Here is an 8,431-nt window from a genome sequence, read left to right on the forward strand (position 1 = left end):
GGTCTTTCTACATGGAGACTTAGATGAGGAGATCTACATGACACAACCTATGGGGTTTAAAGCTGCAGGAAGAGAAGATTTGGTGTGCAAATTGAAGAAATCTCTTTATGGACTGAAGCAATCATCGCGACAGTGGTACAAGAGATTTGATAGCTTTATGATTGGCCCTGGGTACACGAGGAGCCCTTATGACCCGTGTGTTTATATGCGCAAGCTACAGGATGGTGAGCACATTTATTTGTTATTGTATGTTGATGATATGCTCATAGCTTCCAGGAACACTTCAGCTATTGGGAAATTGAAAAAGGAGCTGTCATCTGAATTTGAGATGAAGGACCTGGGAGAGGCTAAGAAGATATTGGGTATGGAGATTGAGCGAGACAGGGTGAAGGGGAGATTGAAGCTTACACAGAAGAGTTACTTGCAGAAGATGCTGAAGAAATTCAGTTTTGAGGGTAATACCAAGGTGGTGAGTACTCCATTAGCTCCCCACTTTAAGCTTTCAGCTTTGATGTCACCAGTTTCAGTGGAGGATAGGGACTACATGTCCAAGGTTCCATATGCTAGTGCAGTGGGTAGCTTGATGTATGCTATGGTGTGTACTAGGCCAGATTTGTCACAGGCCGTGAGCATGGTATCTAGGTACATGCACAACCCCGGGAAGGGGCATTGGGAGGCCGTGAAGTGGATTCTACGGTATATTAAGGGTACCGTGGATGTTGGGTTGATATTTGCGAAGAATGATGAGACAGGGCAGAATTGTATTGGCTACGTGGATTCAGACTATGCTGGAGATCTTGACAAGCGTCGGTCCACTACAGGTTATGTTTTTACATTGGCTAGTGCACCGGTGTGTTGGAGATGTACTCTTCAGTCTACAGTGGCGTTTTCTACTACGGAGGCGGAATATATGGCGGTGACTGAAGCAGTGAAGGAGGCTTTGTGGCTACATGGCTTGTTGGATGATTTGGGGATTGCACAGGAGACCATTCAGGTACATTGTGATAGTATGTCAGCTATCTATTTGGCGAAGAACCAAGTCTACCATGCACGCACGAAGCACATTGATGTCAGATTTCACTTTGTACGTGACGTATTAGATGATGGTGATGTCACGTTGGAGAAGGTCCACACTAAGGATAACCCTGCTGATATGTTGACCAAAGTTGTACCAGGTGTGAAGTTTGGTCACTGTTTGAATTTATTGAACATTCTTCGTTGTTGAGGCCGTTGGCGGCCATTTGGATGAACTACGTTCGGCTTGATTCCTTGGGCAAGAGGATACGTAGGCAGTCTTGCAGATGCAGCCGGTTGAAGTTGATTGGGGGTGTTTTGGTATCGGCTCAGTTTTGGGATAAACGTTCGCCGAGGTGGAGATTTGTAGAGTTGGTGAAAAGTCAGAGGTATGCCTCTGGAAGTTGATGTTTTGCGGTCGACCGGCAGTGGTGCTGCGGTCGACCGACTATCGGGTTTTGGGTTTAAGTTGGTTTTCCAGACCCGTTTTCTTTGTAACTTGTATATAAACCCCAAATCTGTTCTAGGGTTTATGCAAGGGAGATTTTGAGCTGATGTTTTGCGGTCGACCGGCAGTGGTGCTGCGGTCGACCGACTATCGGGTTTTGGGTTTAAGTTGGTTTTCCAGACCCGTTTTCTTTGTAACTTGTATATAAACCCCAAATCTGTTCTAGGGTTTATGCAAGGGAGATTTTGAGCTGCCAAAGGGGATTTTCTAGGGCTTCTTTTGTTGGAGTCTATTGGAGAGATCAAGTGATCTTGTTTGAGGGTTTTGGGTAAGATTTGTAACCCTAATTTGTATTCCCCTTTGATTTGATTAGTGAAACTCCCCCCTCCTTGCCCCGTGGACGTAGGCACATTGCCGAACCACGTATATCTTGTGTTCTTGCTGTGATTGGTTGGCTTGTGTCTATTGTGGTCTATTTTGTTCTTGTGTGTGCTATTGTTTTGGCTATTTGGGACTTCCGCGGCGCACAACAGCCTCCACCTCCGCCTTGCTGCAAAATCCTTCACCACCGCTAGAGGCCTCCCCGCTTCCAACTCCATCTCATCGGTCAAATCTCCATCGCCTCCAATTAACTCCAGTTCGCCGCCTCAACAGAAATGTTGCCATCTACATTTATGCTTCAAAGTTTGGATCTTGCTGTTTCTCTAAATGAGGAAGGTATAATCTTTTTTACGAATGATGAATTTGACATGAGTTTTGTGTTAAAATTAATTTTAGTCGAGTAATTTTATGTGGGTATTTTTTTGGTTGGGTAATTTTAACCGAGTAAATTTTAGAAACAGTTACAATTGACCCTTAAATCAAATTAGATTGAGAGTGTACCTGATATTGCTTTAAGTTTGGAGTTGCGTGCTCTAATGATGGACGAGTTGTTTGTCTGTAAATTATAGTAATATATCCAATTAATTTTCACCTGTGCTTTTATATGTTTTGGTTTTTTTTTCTTGCATAATGTGTTGTTCCAGAAGTGGTTTAATATATAGTTTGGTTTAGTGGTGAAGTCCTGATTTTTGTGATTTTATAATTATCCATTTGATCTTAGTATAACAAAGATCCCTCTATAATTCTCAGGTGATCGAAGTTCACCATATCATGTATCCAAATCTATGAATTTTCAGGTGAATCACTCATTTTGAACAAAGTTTAATCATGTCTTTTTTTGGGTTCAAAAAAGATGATAAGTATCAGATATTCATGCGCTGGAGATGACAGAGTTGATTGAATGTCACAATCTCAAGTATCTATCTTCTTTAATCGATAAATAGTTATAAATGTTGTGTCAAACTCATTCAGTTTTAACAAAGTTGAATCATGTCTTTGTCTTTACTTTTTTTCCCTTTTATTTTATTAGAAAATTAGAAAATATGAAGACTTAGATGATTTGATGAATCCGTATCAAAGATGAAGATTATAATTCCAAATTTCCTGCAACTATAAGTTTCTCTCTCAAATGCTCAAAGGTGAGGCTTTTCCCCAATTTTTGCTAGGGTTTTTCTAATTGGTTACACGTTTTTTATACCCAATTTTCTAGGAGATGTTCTTGACCTGCTTGCTATTTATTTACAGATATTCCCTCCTTTCTCTTGCTTTGTTCTTCAATTGTAAGAGTGAAAATGATGTTTGGCATGGAAAATTGGGTAAGAGCATGCCACTCCGATTTGTCGATATCTATTCTTTGCATTGAGATTGAGTATTATGCTATTCATAAATAAACTCATATTCCTTTACATTAATACAATTGAGTTATTGGGGATTTTTGGTCATAAATAAACTCATGCTTTAGTTTAGGTATTTTTAAAGAAAATTATTGGGGATTGCTGAGATTTTTGTGTTATTGTGTAACTGCCCAGTTTGATATTTTTCTTTACAATTATTATTTGTGCAAAAATTAGTTATTTAGTGTGATTCACATATGCACCCATAGAAATGTCATGAGAATTAACTCTCAGATATTTATTAGATTGATGAGAGGAATATTTCCACCTTTGAAGTTAGATTCTCGGTGGATTTCGAACAATATTTAGTCTAAATTTTGTCTACTGCTTAGCATCTCTTCACTCTATTAGACCCTTCAATCATAAGATCTGTATTCACTTAACAACTGTGATTTTTACTAAGTGATAAATAAAAAACTACAGTGATTCACGGAAGATGAGTGTTAGTTAAATTTAAAATGAACTATAACCATCTAAATATTAATTCTTTTTTGAGGAACTTTCATAATGCGGAGAAGTAGAGCTTTTGTAGCTGATGAAGTGTATCTACAATCAAACCTAACAGAGCCTTTTGCTCTCTTTCCACTGAGCCAGGTCACAATAACCGAAACAAACTCAAATAGTATAGCCAGTATTTACACCAGTGCCAGGGGCACTCAGCAGAAAAAGTACAAACTAATGCCAACAAGCCAAAATCATTTAAAACTTGCATACTTTCTTTGCAGCACTCCTTACTATTTGAGGTTAGCTTAGGCAAGACCTTTTCAACAGAAGAAATTAGGTATTTCTTGGGTTGTCCATTACCATAAACAAAATTAAGAAAGATGGAACTTTAGCGGCTAAGCCTGCATATAAATATAGATGTTACATATATACATACATATAGCTTCATCAGTTGAAGCTCTTGTACACATTTTATCCTCAGGTTATGGCCTCAGCATTCCCCCTTTTCTTTATCTTTTTTCTGTTGATAACTACAGCATTTTCTTTATCTGTTGCCCCATATTATGAGCCTAATTTGCTGGCCTAATCCTGGCCTGCAAGCTCATGTTCATAACCCAAGATTGCCCTTTCTTATACCTAGCCAAACATATTACAAGGCATAACAACTTATCAACAACTTTTTGTTAGAAATTCTTGTATTGAATGTAATCTTTCAGTTATAAATTCTTAAATGTCCTAGAGTAATTGTCATATTAGAATGTAACAAATATGAAAGAGTACCAATCATGTCATAGGGTTCACGACAACCAATATGATCTCTAAAGTGTCAACACTTATATTATAGCTATATTAATAATTTCTTTTGTGGTTTCATAACAGATGTTGAAATGCATGGCACGCAAATCAGTTCCCAAACCATATGAGTTTAAAACTTTTACCAAGGACAAAAAAATTATTGAAATTTCATCAAGTGACGATGAAGACGAGCAGAAAAAGATGTTAAATATGGGTCACTCAACCAACAAACAAGCAATTGGTACTTATAGCAATAGTTTTATTAGTGCTACAAACTTAATTGTATCTTTTGCAAAATAGAATTACAATTCAAGATTATTGGTATTTAACTATGTTCGCTCAATAATTTCTATTTTGCAAAATGGAAACTATTAAAGCAAGGTACACTTCACTCAAACTTCATGTGTATTGTAGTTTCTATTTTGCAAGCATTTATCTATATCTCGAATAGAATGTTGTGAACAGATAGGCAAATAATATGTCCCCAAGTCCTAGAGCAATCAGCCGCATTTTTGGAGATGACTAATCCATGTGAATCCCTCTAACTCTTTGTTCAAGTATTTTTGTATTTGTTGAAACATCTGCTTAAACAATATTTATGAGGCATAAATAGGAATATCTTCCCCAAGGCTTATGCTGCTTACAAATAGTTGAAAATTTGAACAGAATTTACTAAATACAAATATGCACTGCTGATAGTATGCATTATACAAACAGTCCCTGATGGATAGAGATTTAGATGTTAAGATAAGTGGTTGTTGAATTTCTTCAAATTCTTTGTAGGCCTTATTTTTCAGTATCTACTTGTACTTTATAGATGCTTGATTCTCGGGAAAAGTCTCAGTTGATGATCTTACTAAATTGTAGCCCTTGTGCTTCCTGAAAATTAAGTGAAACATAGTTCTTTCAAGTATAATGTCCTATTGAATCTCAAGTAAATACTAACTTTCTTCTTCATATTGGCATGGTTTTTCTTAGCTTCTTTATTTTAAACTATGATTATATAAGAGAATGCCCATGTCACATAGTAAAGAGGAGTGTCCCTTTGCATGTGGACTTTATGTAAATGAGGGTTTTGTGTTTCTCGAAGTGGGTGATTTGTTAGGTTCAGATAATTTCAAGAAATTCAAATCTTGCTACAAAATGATTCTATTTGTGTTCCTTTTTTTCCTTCTAAAACTGCAAAGTCTTACTATGTACACGTGTGACTTGCTAGGAACTCCTCATTTAGGTCTTAAATAGGACATTGATATTAGGATCTTCAGATTAGATAGCGACATATTACATATATGAATAGGTTAGAATATTTTATAGCATTCATGTATGCTTCATGTACATGCATTGCAGTTGGACTAGCCATGAATGAATTGCACTACCAAATTAAATAATTAACCTTAAAAGGTATTAAGGACATAATTTAAGCTCATGAATGATTTAAGTATGATACTTTGGTTGTAGTGTGATGCTAGGATGCTTTTTTGTTCTTTGTTCTTCATCATATTATTGAAATTTATCTTATTTATGCATAGTTTAGTCAGTTTTGTACACTTTGATGATTGTGAATGGCCTGATTGTTACTGCAGATGGTCATTGAGAACAAGTATGAAGATGATGAATATGCACAAGAGTTTGCCATCAAGGTCACCAAGTAGCTGCTCTATGTTGCAGCGAGAGTCCTTCCTCCACCAATGGTAGTTATTTGATCTGCAATTGCTTTGTTGAATATCAAAGTGAAAATATTAAATTGTCATTTTTTTTTTCATGTTCACCTCAACATGATTCTGGAAAAGAGAAGACATGCAGTCCAAGAGTGGGCGCGTGGAATATTATCAATAAGGTAAAATTCTCCTTATTATTTAGAACCAGTGAAAATTGTTCTTTTGTTTCGGGGATTGTTAATAATTGTAGAAGACTTCTTTGCTTTTTTGAGTACCAGGTGAAAGTCATTTTTTGGTTACTATAGATGGTTAATATTTGTATATTAAAGTCCATTCTTCTATCATGAAAATATTAATTTCTAGCATTTAAATTCTTTTTCCAGTATTTGTATATTAAAGTCCATTCTTCTATCATGAAAATATTAATTTCTAGCATTTAAATTCTTTTTCCAGTATATCAACACAGAATATGTTTCGTCTATCATGAAAATATTAATTTCTAGCATTTAAATTCTTTTTCCAGTATATCAACACAGAATATGTTTCGTTGTAGCGTATGTAAGATTTTGGTTTTTTTAATGATTCTATCATATAAAGAATCTCTTTAGCCATCCTACCCCGTACTTCTTCAACCTTTCCTCTTCTTACACACAATATGAAAACAATATAAAAGAACTAATATAGCTAAAGAGGTTTTATTGGTGTTCTCGTCTCTGATCCTTGGCTTTAAATCCAATTCACCCAAGTGGAGCTAATGAGCTTCAATTCCAAATTAAGTTATTGAAAGGAAAAAAAAAAATTCTTCTTTCATTAGATTCAATGTCAAAGTTTGTGCACCTTGGTTTGGTACTTCATTCTTCACTCTTCTAATTAGGTGTAATTTGTCAGTTCCTCTCTACAAAGGGTGAAACAGGACAAATCATAGTAAAAAAATGCCGCCTCTAATGGCAAAGTTGTAGGGTCTTAATAATGTGCTCACCGAGGAAGATATCTCCGCACTCCTAGCCGAGTCAAATCTTAACACAAGCAAGGAGATAGATTTAGAGTCATTTCTTCGGGTATTCTTCTTTTTCCTTTATCCCTGTGATAGTTTTTAACAATTTCCTATTGAAATACTATTTCTTATCATTGGATTATAAATTAGATTTGAAAAAGTGGAAATGTTGAAATCTACGGGCCTATTTGAAATCTACAGGCCATTAGATCCATATACCAACGGGCTATTTGACCTTGCTAAGGATGGAGTGCTCTTATGGTAAGTTGTTTGTAGTCTTGCTGAACTCTCTCTCTCTCTCTCTCTCTCTCTCTCTCTCTCTCTCTCTCTCTCTCTCTCTCTCTCTCTCTGTTGTTGTTAATTTCCATATTGTCGTCTTTTTATTTGTATGATTCTTTCCTTTTGATGGTTGGGAATTTATTTTTCAATTTTAATTGCCAATTTGCCAATTTTAGTAGGAAAAGAGAAATTATAGATTTTTTATGTAGAATTAGATTCCCGCATCGGTCTCAATAACTTTTTGTGCCATTTCTTAAAATTTGCATAGTAAATGGATAAATTGATAAATGTGATTGTTCCGGGGACAATAGACGAGAGGGCTATCAACACAAAACAAGAGCTGAATCCATGGGAGAGGAATGAGAATCATGCTCTTTGTTTGAACTCTGCGAAGGCTATTGGGTGCACTGTTGTCAATATTGGAGAACAAGATATTGTCGAAGGGAGGGTAAGACTGAGTACTAGCCTTTTACTTTTTTGGTTGGCGAAAAATTGTTAAATGAGGCATATCCAAATTTGTCCTTATAAATCCAAAAGACTTTTGCTATTTCCTTTAATGCTTTCTTTGAACAAATCCAGTTCAGCTGACCTGTGTCCATTCCCTTTATTTGCAGCCTCATTTGCTACTCGGGCTGATATCTCAAATAATCAAGGTACGTACAGAACTTGTTCTGTATTCTTTACATATAAGAAGATAATAAAGGCCTGCATATTAGAAAGAGATTTGGTGCATTCAGCTGGATCACAGCGATATTCTTTCAGTGAGGTTCATAGTTTGGTTTTGGGTCAGGATGATGAGTTGAATATTCTTGTTTGTATGCACATTCTCGCTACTAACTTATGGATTTGTGGTATCTTTAAGTTTCATGGATTTGATCAGTTGGAAAATGTGAATACAGGTATCACCCCTATGTTTCAAATACTATGGCTTATTGGATGGGATGATGAAGGGTTAAAACATTTTTCTTGCAATGATAGAGGGTGTGAGTGATTATTTTGGATGTTCAACCAAATTACAAATAAA

General features: G+C 36.1%; 1 long non-coding RNA gene across 4 annotated transcripts; it reads left to right on the forward strand.

The window, feature by feature from the left end:
• On the forward strand, positions 2,001-8,431 carry LOC109824698. 4 transcript variants are annotated; one of them, XR_002242740.1, is made up of 10 exons: positions 2,001-2,179; positions 2,594-2,640; positions 2,874-2,982; positions 3,089-3,159; positions 4,561-4,717; positions 6,060-6,313; positions 7,009-7,192; positions 7,330-7,389; positions 7,719-7,855; positions 8,022-8,431. It is a non-coding gene; the product is annotated as an uncharacterized LOC109824698 (long non-coding RNA). The 4 variants fall into 4 exon arrangements; XR_002242743.1 differs by lacking the exons at positions 4,561-4,717; positions 7,009-7,192 and having other exon boundaries at positions 6,060-6,167; positions 6,267-6,313; XR_002242742.1 differs by lacking the exons at positions 4,561-4,717; positions 7,009-7,192 and having other exon boundaries at positions 7,676-7,855.

This window comes from Asparagus officinalis, chromosome 9 (assembly GCF_001876935.1).
Source record: "Asparagus officinalis chromosome 9, Aspof.V1, whole genome shotgun sequence".
Lineage (NCBI taxonomy): Eukaryota > Viridiplantae > Streptophyta > Magnoliopsida > Asparagales > Asparagaceae > Asparagus > Asparagus officinalis.